Source organism: Rhinopithecus bieti, unplaced genomic scaffold (genome assembly GCF_001698545.2).
Source record: "Rhinopithecus bieti isolate Rb0 unplaced genomic scaffold, ASM169854v2 scaffold_26532, whole genome shotgun sequence".
NCBI lineage: Eukaryota > Metazoa > Chordata > Mammalia > Primates > Cercopithecidae > Rhinopithecus > Rhinopithecus bieti.
Window position 1 is genome coordinate 4,182,484 of NW_016812934.1, and position 19,136 is coordinate 4,201,619.

A 19,136-nucleotide genomic window follows, 5' to 3' on the forward strand; every position below is an offset into this window, starting at 1 on the left:
TTTGCTCCGAAACATAATTGGAAAAGCAAGGTTAGATAATTCAAAAAGGAATACTTGAAATTTGGTGCAGAAGTTCCACATTTTGCCTTTGTTTTGAGATTTAATATCATATAAACATGTAAAATAATGTTACTAGCAATTGTCATTACTGTTCATTTAAACATTGATTTTACATTTTTACAGAAAATATGTTTTATGTGAAAATACAGTTATCCAAACTATTTGCTCTGTTCTTTGTTTAGTTTATAATAAATTTAGCTATTTATATTATGCCATAAAAATTTATCAACATCATTCCCGTGATGTCAGCACCTGATATTTGAAAATTAGTAAATACAATGAAATGTCTCTATAAATCTAAAAGATGTGATGCTTTCCATACAAAACTTTCTGAGGAAGTGGTTTGACCTCTAGTACAGTAGGTATATGTTTAGCTTTAAACACTCTAGGTTCTATTCTCTATTGCTATAAGTTTACAGTTCTTAAATTCTTACTAGAAAGACTTTAAAAGGACAAAGAAGCGTTTTTTTTTTTGTTTGTTTGTTTGTTTTTTTTTTTTTTTAGCTTCATGCCTAAACAAACTTCCATTAACCAATTGTAAAATCTTTGAGGAAAAAAACCAACTAGCATCTCTGTATGGGATTGGATGCTACTATTAATGAATACAAACAACACTTATTCTAAATGTGTCTGACATCCCGCTGTGTGAAACCACTAACACATTTTATCAAGGTACTTAATCCAGTGGCCTCATGCTTGTATGTCTATACGTATAACTTAAAATAAAACAAAAGGACGTATTTCCTATTTAGGTTCCCTTTTAAAATGTCTAGTATGCACAAGGCCCTAAAATTAGTGTTCTAGGAAGTCCCTACCTTCAAGGATATGAACAGTTTTGCCGTGCATTATGGGCCTAGTAGTGTCTTTCTTCCGCTAAGATTTTAAGGACCAAGGACAGTTACAGCACATCTCTCTGGATCCAAATTACAAATAAGCTTGATAGTTTTTATTAAAATACATGAATCATTATTGCCTAGCTATAATAGCAGAAATGTAATTGAAGACTAACAGCCACTGCTTGGAAAGAATAATTTCATGTTTATGATATTTTCTAAGAAACAAAACCCCAATCCTAAAATGAAAATATCTTTATCTTTAAATATTTTTTTCAGAATCATTTCCATAATCCAAGACAGAATTAGAACATAAGGACACTGCACTATATTCAGCCCCTTGCTACTCTGGGGACATGAAGTGATAAGAAGAAAAAGGCAAGAGGATTGGAAACTGTAGCACTCACTACCTTTGGAAGGGTTGAAGATTGAGGTTTACCTTAGGAGGGTATTCAATCCTTGGTCTGTTTTGGGGTATGCATTAGTAACTGCAGGGAGCAGGGAGGTTGGGCCAATCCTGGGAGGCTAAGCAGGGTGTGGTCCTAAGGAGGAGGGGTGGTTGGAGTAGAAATTGAGAGAAGGCAGGAAGGCAAACTAAGTTGTTCTCTGTGAATCTTATTTCATTATGAGCGATAAAATATCAGAGTTGAGGATGCATTCCTGGAAAATTACTTTCACGTTGTCTATGAGTATGCTAGATCTCAGCCAAGCTAATGGGCTACCTTGGTTTTGGAGATCCAGAAGTGGAGAGGACAGATACCGAAAAAATTTACTTTGGGCAGACGGAAGACCCAGAGGAAGACAGGCCTCCTGAGTGAGGGAGAGAGGAAGGGTGGTAGGTCTTGGCACTACAACTAGAAATTGAATTCTAATTTTAACAGACCTATGGGAGCTTCAGTTTACTTGTTCTATGGATATCTGTAGAGAGAATACTACCTATGGATTACTGTGAAGATTGTGTAAAGTTCTTTGCACATAGTAGATATTCATTCAAGGACTGTATTAGTGGTAAAGAAGATGTTCTCTGGTTGTGCCATTAAAGAGTTTAAGAAGTGGTTACTTCCACAAGCCTTAGGAATTTTTAGAATACAGTTATTGAAGGTGCTTTCTGAGCCCTAAACTCAAGAGTTACTGAATTTAGGAAGCAAAGGATAATTTGCAGATGACTGGATGCACATGGCAAAGAATTCGATGAATGGAGGACTAAAACTTCTATCTTTTTTGGGAAACAGTAATTCTCTATCAATATGCTAGTTGTGAACCATCTTGATCACAACATTAGACTCAAAATAAAGTTAATACCCTGGGGAACCTGAACAAGTTTTAGCACAGCCACATTAAGCGCTCAATAAGAAGACCTAATTTTCTTAAGCAAACTAATCTCAAATGGTCGAGGAGCCCAATTTGCAATTGATACTGTTGATTCACATGAATGTGAAAATAATGGCTTAAATCCAAGAACCAAGAAGACAATGATGACTTCACTAAAGCTAAAGTGATAATCAAAGGTCTTTTTCAAACTGTTTCCTGGTGTTTTTGGTCAGTTAATTGTAGAATTCTTTTAAATGAATTGAAGTTGGAATTTGATCATTGCTGAGTTGTTTGTTTGCACATGTGGTAGTTTCCCTTTGTACACAAGCATTCCTCTGTGTACAAAATAGCAGGTAATGTTAAGTCACGTATCTTTTTTCTTTTTTCTTTCTTTCTTTTTTTTTTTTTTTTTTTTTTTTTTGAGACAGAGTCTTGCTCTGTTGCCAGGCTGGAGTGCAGTGGCGCCATCTCAGCTCACTGCAACCTCCACCTCCTGGGTTCAAGCAATTCCCCTGCCTCAGCCTCCTGAGTAGCTGGCACTACAGGTGTATGCCACCACATCTGGATAATTTTTTGTATTTTAGTAGAGATGGGGTTTCGCCATGTTGGCCAGAATGGTCTCGATCTCCTGACCTCATGATCTGCCCTCTTTGGCTTCCCACAGTGATAGGATTACAGGCGTGAGCCACCGTACCCGGCCAAGTCTCGTGTCATTTTTGACTCTGCTCATTTTGAGTTTCTAAATTGGTTAGAAGAGTCAATGCAAGAATAGCTAATATATAGATTTTACTATTAATATTTATAAAATGAGTATTAAGAATTACTAAAAGTTACTCTGTCATAACAAACACACCAAATAACTTAATTTTAGGCATTGAAAATCTGGTCATGTTTTAGTTTTAAAAAAATGATTAAATATTTTTTTTTGAATGTTTTGGTTTTGGAAAGCTGCCAAATGGGTTTTGCCAAACACATTTTCCATCATTTCTCAACCCATGTGTGTGTTTTAATGAATGTGTGCACTTATGTTCTGATTAACTTAAACTTAGCTTCACAAAATCTGTTTTAAAAATAATATGACTTGCAAGAAGACTTTAGAACTGTCCTAAGAAGTCACATTTTACTTTCAAAAAGGAAGTCACAGTTAATGATGAATAAACTTAATAGATGTCTAAATTTAGAATACACATTTAAATCTTAGATCCACATCTTAAATGAGTTGTAACAGTTTTACTAACTGGTGCTTAGTGAAATAAATAAGATTTCATTCTGAGCTATCGCTATGCTCTGTAAAATGGAAGGTAAAGAGAAACATCATCCGTCTTTCCACGTCTATTAAATATACCAAGAAGAAAGATAGCAACAGTGAAAAGACAGTTCAAACCTTTGCTTCTTTCATATGGCAGACTAAACCTTTAAGTATCTGTCACAATAATTTATAACAAACATATTTGAAAATCAACAGTGAACTGAAAACAGGTGTTACGGAAAGCAACGGATAGTAATACAAAAACAATGTGCTCCCAGGGAAAATTCAGAGCTGGTACTCTGGAATCATCAATGAAACCTGGGCTCCACAAGAAAGGGAAACCGAACCTGAGATGGGGAAGAAGACTGAGATGGTCCTAGGCTGGTAGCAGTCCTTATATCCCAACTGAAGAATACCCAAATTCTCTCTAGATGAAAGAATTCCCAAGTGAGGTCTTCAGAATTTTTGCCAAGTAAGTTATGTGATAGAAGATTCAAGTTACTAGAAGATAGAACAAAGATCTATGCTATAGGTTTTCACAATTTAAAAACAAAACAAACACTGACACAAGGAAGCAAGCTACCATAAGTGAAAGTCAGACTAGATTCTCAAACAGTTCAGATATTGAAAATTTCAGATATAGTATAACTAAGTATAAAGAGTTTTAAAATATAATTTAAAATGAGTAACATATTCTGCAATATAACCTAGCTTATTTGAAAAAGGAACCAAATAAAACTTTTAGAAAGTAAAATGAGAGTATAATAATAAAAAAGCACAACAGACATATAAAAAATATAGTTAAGAATGATATTAGTAGAATGTTACACAGTGACACAAGAGATGAGAAAATGAAAGTTTAAAATATATGAAAAAAAGAATGAGAAATAATATGTGTCAAAATGAGAAAACAAAACTCAGATATAAATTTAATCACAGAGGTGGAAGAAGTATACACTGAAACTGTAAAACATTAATGAAATTAAATACACAAATAAATGGGAAGGTACTCCATGCTCACATACAGTATGAGTGAATTTAATTTCATTTGTTTTGCTTGTTGTACAATTCGATTTCTCTGGTTCATGTTTCTTATTGTTCCAGAAAATTATCACCATTACCTCCTTAACTATTATGTCTACATTTATTAATTTTTTTCTCACTTTGACACAGATTATTTGTCTCTCTCCTGGCTTTTTTTTCCTCTTGATTTTTTTTTCAGTTAGGTCTTTATTTGTTTATAAAAATACTATTGATTTTTGTATGTTGATTTTGTATCCTGCCACTTTAGAGAATTCATTTATTAGTTCTAACAGATCTTTCACTGAATCTTTGCTGTTTTGAACATATGCAATCACATCATCTGCAAATACAGATAATTTTACTTATTTTCCAACATAGATGCCTTGTTATTTTCCTCTTATCTAAATTCTCTTGCTAGTACTCTCAGTACTATGTTGAATTGAAGTGGTGGCAGTGGGCATCTTTTTTTGTAATGGATATTTGAGAACTATAGGTAAGATAATTGTACAGTGTTTGGAATTCATGCTAAATGAGTAGATTTTAGTTCCTCTTGCCATGATCAACAAAACAAAAAAGATAACTATGTGAGTTGATAGATATGCTAAATTGCTTCACTATAGCAACCTCTTTACTATCCCATAACATCATGTTGAATACCTTGAATATATACAATACATTTTTTAAGTTAGCATATAATGTATGAATCAAAGCAATAAAATGTATAAACAATCTAATAGAAAATTGAAAACACATAAAAGTAACATACAGAATATAAGTGACAAATAAGCATATAAAAAATGCATAATATGGCCAGCAACATTTCCAGTAATCAAGGAAATGAAAATTGACAGCCTAATAACATTTCGTACTAAAATGGCAAAAACTTATAAATCTGGCAATATCAAGCACTGACAAGAATATAGAACAAAGTAAAACACCATCCATTAGTATTAGAGATCTATTAATAGATCTAATAAATTGATACAATTATTTGGAAAGCAGTTTGGCTTTATTCTCAGCTTTGCTACCCAGTGCATTTATAACATGCAGATACAAAACTGAACATTTTATAAATACTTTTACTCTGATTCTTTATGTTTAATTATTTTATTTTAAAAGTTTATTGTTGAGGTTCATTAAATTTATTTTCTAATCCAATAATGACTTTTACCTATGGTTTGAAAAATATTGTTATAGAGAAGCTCTTGTGTTACCCTGGAAATAGGTACAAAAATTCAAAATTTTTTATAACATGATTTAAAACAGCAAAAAATAAGGCTGAGTATAAGGTGGCTCACACCTATAATCCCAGCACTTTGGGAGGCCGAGGCAGGCAGATCACTTGAGGCTAGTAGTTTGAGACCAGCCTGGCCAAGCTGGTGAAACCCTGTCTCTACTAAAAATACGAAAATTAGCTGGAGATGGTGGTGGGTGCCTGTAATCCCAGCTACTTGGAGGCTGAGGCAAAAGAATTGCTTGAACCCAGGAGGCGGAGGTTGCAGTGAGCAGAGATTGAGCAGCTGTATTTCCACTACAGCCTGGGCAACAGTGCGAGACTCTGTCTCAATAAATATGAATAAATAAAAACAAAAATAAGATAAACTGAAACAGTGAAAAAAGAAAGAATTGAAATGTTCATCAACAGAAATAAACAGATAATTAAGTTTTGATATATTCAAACAAAGAAATCACGTAACAATGAAAATAAATGAACTATTACGACATAAATGAATTTTAGAAATAGTATTTTGAAGGAAAAAAGCAAGGCAGGAATTAATGCTTACAATATAATTTTTATAAAACTAAATATCTAATTTTTATGTACATATATAATAAAACTTTTACAAAGCAAAGGAATATTAAATCCAAAATTCAGAATAATTGTTACCCTTAGGGGCAAAGCAATGGGCTCAGAAAGAAATACACAGGTGGCTGCAGTGGAACTAATTCCTAGCTCAGATTGTTAGTTTATGTCCATGTATTTTATTAACTTACTTTCACCCAAATATGTTATGTATATATCAAATATTGCATAGTGATATCTGAAAAAAGATCTGAAAAATAACTCTTTAATAGTTCAAGGTTTTGAAACCTGAGATGCTATTGAGGTGGATGCTAACACACACTTCGTAATTTCCATGAAATAGGTAATAGATGGCAGGGGAGAAATATGCAAGAACTTTCTGCCAGGTTTATTAGAATCTGAATGAGTTACAGAGGGAGCGTGTGTCTCCTGAGACACTTTAGCGTGGGCTTGACAGTCCTATGTCTTCCGTGGTTCAGGAGTGGTCTTGTCCAAGGCAATGATTGATGTCTCAGGGATGAATTAGATGACCTCTTTGATCCTCTTCAGCATACAGTCCTTGGTCTTTCAGTCATGTCCTCCTCTGGGCCTCACTCTCTGCCTCTCTTTGTCTCTTACTCATCTACTTTAAATAGTCTGCCAGGAAACACAGACATTTTATTTTCAAGTAAATGGTATCTCTCGGACAAAATATTCATCAGAAGAGGCAAATAAATCTAACAACCTTAATGATCAACTCTGGACTTTGAACTTTTCACCTTCTTCAAGGAATGTCTGTGTCCATAGGGACTGAAAGGCATGCATACTAATATATCTACACTGCATTATTATGCAAAAAAAAATTGTGTCGTGTGTTTACTAACAAAAAATTAAGACAAGTATGCATCTTTGTAAATATGTGTGTGTGTATATATATACACACACACAGTTATATATATGCACACATATGTGAAAAATATATGTGAAAAAATAATTTCTAAGGAAGATCCTGCAACTAATAACCATGGTTTTAGGAACTAAACAAAGAGGTAGTATTCACATTGCCAGTCTCTTGATGGCTACTTCATCAGTATCCTGATCAAGGAAACCAACAATTCAGCATGCTCAGGCTCCAGTGATGCTTTCGGATCTAGCCTAGGTTTCACCCCAGTCACATGGAGGGAGGATCTGTTTCGGAACCTGAGACCAGCCAAGTGTTCATAACATTTAGTCACAACTGCAAGAACATGTACTATATTGCCGCACTTGATTTTTAGCTTATATCTCTAAATTTCAGGTTTAGGCTCACAAGTGTCTTTTTTTTTTTTTCCTATGTTAGTGTTTATTGGGAGCCCACCACTGACCAAGCACTGAGCAAGGCGTTTGTGTGACACAAAGTCACATGACACCTCACAACAGCCCTGTGAGGTAGGGATGAGTCTCATGGAACAGTCCAGAAAACTGAGGCTCCTAGGTGACCTGCCAGCTCACATGTTAGCTAGTTGTGTGGTACAATCAGGGGCTGAATGCAGTTCTTTTTGACTCCAGGTTCAACCCAATCCTTGGTTCCATTGTTTTAGAAAGCATGAAAGGTTTGGTCCCAATCTACAGAATCCTTTAACTATATTTCCAGGTTTTGTTTTGTAACCCCACCATCATAATCTTTTCTGAAGTTTGGAAAAAAGAGGATATAATTTAAAAATTAATATAGGTGTGTAGTTTGAAGTTTGGCAAATGGGTACACATGTTCTGTATGGTTCAGGATTCCTTTCTGCCTGGTTCTCTGACACGTGTCTTTATACTAAACTTTTTAGACTCATCAAACCAATTCAATCCCCCTTACAGACACACACTCATTAATATACAGCCTTTCTTTTCATGGAATGTTTTCACTTTGTGATGTAGGGGGACTTCATGAAGTACTTTCCTTTGGTTTCTTCCCTTTGGAAAAGTTTTGGACGTCTTTGAATGTCTGTTCATGTACAATATATAAAATGCTTGTGTTTTAAGGAGAGGAAATTCCAGCTCCATAGAAAACATGTCATTTATTATTTAGGATGAAGGGAGGAAAGCGTGCTCAGGGAAATTTTTCTTTTTTCTATTCCAATACAAGCTTTTTACAATAAGAATGTATTTCTATATCATTTGTGTCATTTAAAATGAATAAATAAAATAGATTAAAGAAGAATTCATTGGAATGAACTGAGACGTGACAGGGTGTGTGATGTAACACACATGACCACGATTTCTGATGCTCAAGGCAAATGTCTGTGTTCAATTTGCCACTGGAGTCTTACAGCAAATGCCACACTTTCCCCAGCTTCTCCCACCCTTGAAGCAGCAGCCAGCTGCAAGACAGATTCCCACCCAGACGGAATGCAGGTGAAACATCAATACAGCAAGAGCCTAGTCAAAAGGGGGTATGTGGAGTTTGGAGAGTTTTAGAAATTTTTATTGCAGGAACACATGTGTTAGTGTAGCAGATGGAAGTAATTATGGCAGGAAAACTTTGCCCTATCTTTAAAACCAAATTCCAATAGTGTGAGCTCAGGCTAATGACTATCCTTAAGGACAAGTAAAATCAGACCACAGTGAATTTTGAAGATTGACTTCACATTGCATCAGGTCATGATCTGCACTGCAAAAACTCATCAAAACTTGATTTTATCTCTACCTCATTTCTCATTGGAAAAGGATGTGACCTCAAACTCACTCATCTAAAATTAATATGCTTTCCTGTATTCTCTGTTACAAACCTCATCTGACACTGGTGCTTTACAGTCTGACTTGTAGAAAGTACTATTATGATTGCTGATGAATAGCATGATTATTCCAAATAGGAAAAATGTCCTTTGTTTGGCTATTTCTTTGCGTGTAGTTCTTTCTGAAAGCTTCTTGTTCTCTTTGAAGGAGACAGGCAGATACCTGACATCTCCCTTAATAAATAGTACCATGGGAGTTAAGATGAAGAAAATAAAGCGAAATAAGGTTGAGTGCTAAATCTGTGACCTATAAAACAGTCAGAAGGATTCGAAATAAATCCAGCCCCATGAACTCTCTTGTCTAAGGGTTTACCCTGCAGACTTGGGCACTAAAGTAATTTCTCTCCCTCTTTTGTGTTGTCATACAATTGTCTCTACTTACTGGTGACTCAAAAAAAAAAAAAAGAAAACCTGACTGGTAATGATTATGGATGTACAGAAGTGTGTTTGTTTTACAGTGATATAGTATCACTTGTCAGAGGAGTTCAACACCGTTACTCTCATGGAACCAGTGGCTGAAGGATTTACTGAAAAAGGAGCAGAAGGACTAGAAAAGAACAAAAATTCAGGGTCCAGAAGGGATAAAGTGAGCTGTTCAGTTTCTTAAATCAGTTTTCTGGCAACATACACAGTGGCTTACTTTCTATTGAAAGAATAACTTGATATTTAAAACTTGACTTTTTAATATTTGGCTATTCTAAGTAGAGAAGAGAATGATGACCTAAGCAAAAAAAAAAGTCTCACAATTGTATAATATCACTTTAAAGTTAGTCAAAGACACAAGGTCAAATTCCAAAAGTGGTTCAGACAGTCATACCTGTTTTTTCAACCAAACAGTCTTGTTCCTTTGGACCGGCGACTTGACTTCTCTGCTTCTCGTTATACTCATGCAAACAGGGAGGAATAATACTTGCCCTGCCTATTTCATTAGGTTAAGTATGGAAGTGAGAAAATACATTAGAAAGAACGAATGGAAGTGTATTTTCCTAGGTGACTCAAACAAGTGATGTCTTCCTTAGGTGAGGAAACCTGTAACCCTCATTTTCTTTTATTTTGTAACTTTTATTTTTAATTTTCATGGATACATAGCAAGTGTATATATTTAAGGGTACATGAGATATTTTGATGCAGACATATAGAACATAATAACCACTTCGGGGTAAATGGGGTATCCATCCCCTCCAGCATTTATCCTTTCTTTGTGTTATAAACAATCCAGTTATACTATTTGAGTTAATGTAGTTATTTTTAAATGGACAATAAATTATTGTTGACTGCAGTCATCCTGTGTGCTATCAAATGCTAGATCTTACTCATTCTACTTAATTATATTTTTGTACCCATTAACCATCCCCACCATCCCACCACCATCTACTACTCTTCCCAGCCTCTGGTAACCATCATTCTACTCTCCATGTCCATGAGTTCAGTCGTTTTAGTGTTTAGCTCCACCACAAATATGTGAGAACTGGGCAAGTTTGTCTTTCTGAGCCTGACTTATTTTATTTAACTAAACGACCTCCAGTTCCATCCATGTTGTTGCAAGTAACAGGACCTCATTCCTTTTTTATGGCTGAACAGTACCCCATTGTGTATCTGTACCACATTTTCTTTATCCATTCTTCTATTGATGGACACTTAGGTTGCTTCCAAATCTTAGCTATTGTGATAACTATAGTGCTGCAATCAACATGAGAGTGCAGATTTCTCTTTGATATCCTGATTTCCTTTCTTTTGGGTATATACCTACCGATGGGATTGCTGGATCATACGATAGCTCTACTTTTAGTTTTGCGAGGAACCTCCAAACTGTTCTCCATAGTGGTTGTACTAATTTACATTCCCAACAACAGCACATTAGAGTTGCCTTTTCTCCATATCCTCAGTAGCATTTGTTACTGCCCATCTTTGGGATATAAGCCATTTTAACTGGGGTGAGATTATATCTCATTGTTGTTTTGATTTTCATTTTTCTGATGATCAGTGATGTTGAACACCTTTTCATATACCTCTTTGCCATTTGTATGTTGTCTTTTGAGAAATGTCTGTTCAGATATTTTTCCCATTTTTACTCAGATTACTAGTTTTTTTTTCCTACAGAGTTGTTTGAGCTCCTTATATATTCCAGTTATTAATCACTTGTCGGATGCATAGCTTGCAAATATTTTCCCCCATTCTGTGAGTTTTCTCTTCACTTTGTTGACTGTTTCCTTTGTTGCACAGAAGCCTTTTACCTGATGTGATTCCATTTGTCCATTTTCGTTTTGGTTGTCTATGCTTGTGGGTTATTACTCAAGAAAGTTGTGCCTAGTCCAGTGCCCTGGAGAGTTTCATCAATGTTTTCTTGTAGAACCATCATACCTTGGGTTTTTAGATTTAAGAAGTTAATCTATTTTGATTTTATTTTTGCATAAGGTTTTACTGGTCTGCATATGGATATGTAGTTTTTCCAGCATCATTTATTGAAGAGACTGTCTTTTCCCCAAGGTATGTCCTTAGCACCTTTGTAAAAAATCAGTTTGCTGTAGATATGGTTTGTTTCTGGGTTCTCTATATGTTTGTTGGTTACTATAGTTCTGTAGTATAATTTGAAGTCAGGCAATGTGATTCCTCCAGTTTTGTTTCTTTTATTGAGGATGGCTTTGGTTATTCTGTGTATTTTGTGGTTCCATATAAAGTTTATGATTTCTTTTCTGTTTCTGTGAAGAATGTCATTAGTATTTTCACAGGGATTGCATTGAATCTATAGATTGCTTTGGGTAGTATGAACATTTTAACAATATTGATTCTTCCAATCTATGAACATGTACTTTCTTCCCATTTTTGTGCATCCTCTTCAATTCCTTTCATCAGTATTTTATAGTTTTTATTATAGAGATCTTTCAACTCTTTGGTTAAGTTTATTCCTAGGTATTTTATTTTATTTGTAGCTATTGTAAATGGAATTAGTTTCTTGATTTCTTTTTCAGTTTGTTTTCTGTTGGTATACAGAAATGCTACTGATTTTGTATGCTGATTTGGTATCTTACAACTTTACTGAATTTATCAGTTTTATGGCTTTTAATGAAATCTTTAGGGTTTTTTCCAAATATAAGATAATATCATCTGCAAACAATGGGTAAAATGGGTAAAAAGTAAAATTTGGTATTTCCATATGAGAATACACTGTTCTGAGGCGACCGAAAATTACAGTGTAGTAAAACGTGTATTTACATTGTAAAATGTGTGTGATACATTGTAGATAAAAAAAATAAAGCATGCTTGCAATTACATGAAAAAAAAAACAACCAAACAAAAATCTCTATCTCTATGCTTAAATATACTGTCACATAGCAAGCCTGTATCAATGATAGTGGTTAGGAAGTGGGAATCTGGCTGATACTTTTTCATTGCATTTCTTGTGCATGTTCTTAGATTTTTTAATTAAACATTTACTGTTTGTTTGGGTGAAATGTTATTATAAATAGAAAACACATTATAAAATAGAAAATAGGATGGATTAGAATAGTATTGATCTTTTTAATCAAACTTGCTTTTCTCTTTGTTCTTGAGTTTAGATGATTGAATCACAATCTACTGAGTCCTGTAAATTAAGTCAGGGATTCACCTCTCTCTCTTTCTCATAGCTCACTTCCTATGGGCTATTACTGCATTCACTTTGTTGCTGTAATTTATCTCTTTTCTAGCTCCTCTTTTTCCTGCTATCATTGTCTTACTTTAAGCTCCCATCACTTGTCACCTGATTAACTGAAAACTTCTCAAATTATCTTCCTCTCACCAGTCTTTGCTCACTCCATTTCATCCACTGTTACATCTATTTCCCTAAAAGTCAAATCCAACCATATGTTCCTCCTTTTATAAACTTTTGTTGATTCCTGTTGCTCACTAAATAGACTACAAACATCTTTTTTTTTTTTTTTTTTTTTGACACGGAGTCTCCCTCTGTCGCCCAGGCTGGAGTGCAGTGGTCGGATCTCACCTCACTGCAAGCTCCGCCTCCCGGATTTACGCCATTCTCCTGCCTCAGCCTCCCAAGTAGCTGGGACTATAGGCGCCCGCCACGGCGCCCGGCTAGTTTTTTGTATTTTTTTAGTAGAGGCGGGGTTTCACCATGTTAGCCAGGATGGTCTCGATCTCCTGACCTCGTGATCCGCCCGTCTCGGCCTCCCAAAGTGCTGGGATTACAGGCTTGAGCCACCGTGCCCGGCCCACTACAAACATCTTAACACGTTTATATTAAACTCTTTACTAGCTGGGTGCAATTTTAGTCTCACATACTGCACTCCAATGACTGATTCTATGCTCTATTTATAGTAAATCATAAAATGTGTGATTTGGGGTATAAGACCTTGCTTTTATTCACAGCTTTGTTATTGTATGGAATAGCCGCTTTCTCCTCATTGTGATCTAGCAACAGTTCTTTTACCCTTCTGTGCACAGCCTTCAGTTTCCTTGTCCCAAATTTTCTTTTCTTTCCCTTCTATGGCACCCCTGTCTCTTGACTCATTACTGGTTTCACTTTCTTGTGTCCTCTTACAACTTTATTTTATAACAAACTATGAAAGAGTTTGGGGTTGCATTATTTATATATTCATCCACTTGAGGATAGTTTTGAGTGCCTTTATCATGATAGGTGCTGTGCAAGATGGTGAGAATAAAGCAACCAGGAATACAGACAAAGGCTTCAGATGCTGTCCAGTGGGGCTTCTCATTACTAAGGAGAGGATGGAGCCGCATTCTACAGTTTGCTGTCCATTTTTTTTCAGTGCTTTCACTTTGACTAATCAAAAACATCAGTCTCTGCCTTTCGTTAGGACCATGTAATTTCAGTCTGAGGCTCTTTAGCCATACACTCAGCACTGAATGGTCAAGCCCAGGCAAGTTCCTGATGGCTGCTCATCATCTCCCAGCTCCCAGCTTCTGTGGAGCTTCTGGTCGGACTTCACAGTGTCATCCTGTTTCTGCCTCACTCTATATTCAGTCTAGTTAGTTCACTTCTGCATCCCACATTGGTCCATTCTGACAAGGTTTCTCATAGGCTGGTAAAAAATGCTGTATCTAAGCTGGTAGAAAATACTGGTAGAAAATGCTCTATCTAAGAATTTCTTTCTGTTCAAAGCACTGACTTTACTTGCGTAAAATATAAAGATTTCAACAACCATACATTTTGGTATATTTAAATTATATTTTATTTAATTTAATAATGTAGTAATAGATATGTAAATCATAAATTATGCTAAATAATATACTAATTAAACAGTTAGGAAATAATGCTAATCTCTTTTCTAACATTCTATGAAAAAAATTTATTTCAACATTTCACCAACATATTCAATATCAGTGACTTCATCAATAGAGAACTTTTTGCCTTGTAAAATGTATTCCAAAGCCTGTGATGCTCTTTTCTGCTTTTAACTTAGACCAGAACAAATTTTGAAACTAGGTATAGGATTAAGACTAAAATATTAAGCCATAAAATCTTTTCTATGTCAATACAGGTGTTTTATCTTGAAGGATATATAAGACATAGCCAGTTATTTATCTAATTTTTAAAATTTACATTTTATAAACCAAATTCTTATGTCCGTAGTTTTGAGTTTCTTTGGATCCTGAAATCAGAACTGAGATAAGAATGAGGATGGAGGTTGTTTATTATGCAGATGATTCCAGGAAGCAGGAGTGCGAGAGCAGGGAGAGTGAATGAGGAAAGGAGAAAAGATGAGGTCTGGAGAAAAAGATATAGAAGTTGCTGCTATGGGTAGGAGGAAGGGGACTAGAAGGTCAGTTCTTTCAGGACCTCTTCTAAAGCATCCAGAATATCTTCCAGAATTGTTCCCTTGAAGGCTGGAAGGCTAGAACATGTATTCGTTGACTTCCATTTCCCATCTGTTGAGGATGATCCTGGGGGCTTTTATGTCCCATCCCTTGGAATTCAAGGATGCTACTATGCAACAGTCCCACTTGCCCCCAAAACTTTGGAAAAGATGCCGTGGCAGAAAGCCAGTGCTTGAGATAGGACCCTGTCAACACGAGGAGTGTCTGTCCTCCCAAGATATTACCAAAATGAGAACTGGATTGAGATGATGTGATGCAGGCTTATTCACAATATTCAAATGAGCCAAATAACATCCTTGCTTACTTTCTATCCTTTTTTTTCTAAGTCATCATTTCATTGTCATCTTGATCTGTTTTCTGAATAGTTTTTCCTCCTTTTTTTTTTTTTCACCTTATAGCTCTTTCTTGGTCTCTGATTTGTCCCTTGTGGATTTCTGTTGTTGCTTCCTATTTCTAGTAGCCTACCCTTGATCATACTGCCTTCTCCTAAGGCTAATATTGTGTCCTTCATTGTTAAGTCTTTAATGCCTCCTGACCTGCTATACAAAAAGCAAACTGACTAAGCATATGATTTTAAATATTTTGCAAATTTAAAAATATATATAATAATTGTACATATTTAAGGAGAACATATGGTATTTTGATAAATGCATACAATGTATAATGGCAAAATCAGGGTATTCAGGGAATCTGTTGTCTCAAACATTTACTACTTCATTGTGTTGGAAACATTTCAAATAATCTCTTTGGGCTATTCTTAAATACACAATAAATTATTGTCTACTATAGTCACTCTAGTATGCTATCAAACATTAGAATGTATTCCTTCTATCTAACTGTATCATGTGTACCTATTCACCAGCCTCGCTTCATACCCCCAACACATTTTCCAACATCTGGTACTATCATTCTACTCTCTACCTCCATGAGATTAACTTCCTTAGCTCCTACATATGAAGGAAAACATAAAATATTTGTCTTTCTTTGTCTGACTTATTTTACTTAAGATATTAACTCCCAGTTTCACCCATGTTGCTGCAAAGGACAGGATTTTATTCTTTTTATAGCTAAACAGTATTCCATTATGTGTGTGTGTATGTGTGTGTACAAATATATATATACACACACACACATATATATATATAATTTTAAAAAATCTACTCATTCATTGATGGATACTTAGATTAATTAAACATCTTGGCTATTGTGAATAGTGCTGCAATAAGCATGGATGTGCAGGTATCCCTTTGATATACTTTTTTCCTGTCTGTTGAATAAATACCTTGTGGTGGGATTGCTGGATCATATGTTAGTTCTATTTTTAGTTTTTGAAAAAATTCCATACTATTTTTCATAAAGGCTGCATTAATTTACATTCCCACCAACAGTGTATAAGAGTTCCCTTTTCTCTACATCCTCACCAGCATTTACTATTTTTTTGTCTTTTTTATGATAGCCACTCTAACTGGAGTGAGATGATATCTCGTTGTAGTTTTGATTTTCATTTTCCTGATGATTAGTGATGTCAATCATTTTTCCATATAACTGTTGGGCATTTATATCTCTTCTTTTGAAAAATGTCTATTGAGATCCTTTTGTCACTTTTTAATGGAATTATTTGCTTTTGTGCTGTTGAGTTTGAGTTTCTTTATATTCTGTATATTATTCCTTTGTCAGATGAATAGTTTGCCAATAATTTCATCCATCCTACAGGTTGTTCCTTTGCTTTGTTGATTACAGGTTGTCTCTTTGCTTTATTGATTATTTTCCTTTATTGTGCAGAAGCTTTCAGTTTAATACAGTCCCATTGGTTTGTTTTTGTTGTCTGTGCTTTTGAAGTCTTAGCCACGAAATCTTTGCCTAAACCAGTATCCTGAAGCATTTTCTCTATGTTTTCTTCTAATAGTTTTATAGTTTCTGGTCTTAGATTTAAGTCTTTAATCCATCTTGAGTTTACTTTTATGTATGATGAGACATAGGGGAGTAGTTTCATTCTTCTATCTATGGATGTCCAATTTTCCAGAAACTACACCATTTATTGAAGAAAATATCCTTTCCACAATGTAGGTTCTTGGTGCCTTTGTTGAAAATCACTTGGCTATAAATTAATGAATTTGTTTCTGGGCTGTCTACTCTGTTCCATTGTTCTGTGTGTCTATTTTTATAACAATACTACTGCTTTGCTTACTATAGCTTTGTAGTACATTTTGAAGTTAGATAATGTGATGCCTTTATCTTTGTTCTTTATCCTCAGTATATTTTGGCTTTTTGGTACCTTTTTTGGTTCCATATGAATTTTAGGAGGTTTTTTTTTCTATTTCTGTGAAGCATGTCGTTGATATTTTGATAGAGATTATATTAAATCTGTAGATTGCTTTGGATAGTACAGTTGTTTTTTAAAAAATTAACTTTTCTGATCCACAAACATGGGGTGTCTCTCCATATATTTGCCTCCATTTTCTTTCATCAGTGTTTTGTAGTTTTCCTTGTAGTGAAAACTACGCTTCCTTAGTTAAATTTATTTTTAGGTATTTTTTCTTTCACTTCCTTGGTTAAATTTATTCTTAGGTATTTTTTGTAGCTGTTATAAATGAGATTACTTTTGATTTCCTTTTCAGCTAGTTCATTATAAGCGTATAGATTTTGTATCCTGGAACTTTACCAAGTTTGTTTATTAGTTCCAGTAGTTTTTTGGCAGAGTCTTTAGTTTTTTCTATATATAAGATCATCTCCTCTGCAAAAAGGGACAATTTGACTTCCTTTTTTTCCAATTTGGATGCCTTTTCTTTATCTCTCTTGCCTGATTTCTCCAGCTAGGACTTCCAATGCTATGTTGAATAAGCACGGTGAAAGCTGGTATCCTTGTTTTCCTCCAGTTCTTCGATAAAAGCCTTTCAGCCCTTGCCCATTTAGTATGATGTTAGCTGTGGGTTTATCATATACTGTCTTTATTATATTAAGATGTATTCTTTCTACTCCTAATTTATTGAGAGTTTTTATCATGAAGATATATTGAATTTTATCAAATCCTTTTTCTGCATGTGTTGAGCTAATCATGGTGTTTGTTCTTCATTTTGTTAAGGTGATGTATCATGTTTTTTATTTATATATGTTTAACCATCCTTGCATTCCTGGGATAAATCCCACTTGATCACGTTGTGTTGTCTTTTTGATGTGTTGTTGGATTTAGTTTGTTCATAATCTATGAAAGATTTTTGCATGTATGCTCATCAGGAATATTGGTGTATAGTTTTATTTTTTGTTGTGCCTTTTTCTGATTATGATATTATGGTAATGCTGACCTCTCAAATGAATTAGAAATAATTCTCTCCTCTTTAATTTTTTGGAATAGTTTGAAAAAAAAAACTGGTGGTAGTTCTTTACAGGTTTGGTAGAATTCAGCAGTAAAGCCATCCAGTCCTGGGCTCTTGTTTGTGGAAAGACATTTTATTAATAATTCAATCTCATTATTGGTCTGTTTATGTTTTCTATGTCTTTCTGTTTCAATCTGGGTGGGTCGTATCCTAGAATTTATTCATTTCTTCTAGGTTTTCATCTAGGTGTTTTTTCTAGTGAACAACTATAGACTAACAAATTATAGAGTTAATCACTCTTTCTACTGATCCTTAGTATTTTTTGTGGTATCAGTTGTAATGTCTCCTTTTACATTTCTCAATATATGTATTTGGGTCTTCTCACTTTTTTCTTTATTAATCTAGCTGTTTGTCAGTTTTGTTTATTAATTCAAAAAATCAACTTTTTGTTTGCTTGATCTTTTGCGTCATTTTTTTGTTGCTGTGCCATTTAGTTCTGCTCTGATCTTTAGAATCATAATCCTGAAAGACACAATCCTGAATGTCATCATCTCAAATGTTGAAATTTCTAAAGATCAAATACCTGAAGCAAAAACGCCTAAAGTTTAAAATCCTTAATGTCTACAGTCTCCAAAATTACAATCACATGATAGTTGTATCATGTTAGGTGGAGCTTTGTTATTTTCTTTATGAGGAAGAAAATGAATTTCAATTGAATCCCCAAACCATATTGACAGACTTGGAATTAGATGTGATGAAGACTTCCAAAATTGAATTTTAAGGTATTATTAAGTTTATTTTTTCCCCTCTGTTCAATGTATTTGACAGAAAAGTCAGATGAGTAGATTGGCCATACAATATGACAAGAATGAAAACTTAAGTTTAAAAAATGCTTCATTTTCTGAATTGGCATTTCTTTCAGAAGATGACATTTCAGGAGCTTTTTTTTTTTTTTTTTTTTTTTTT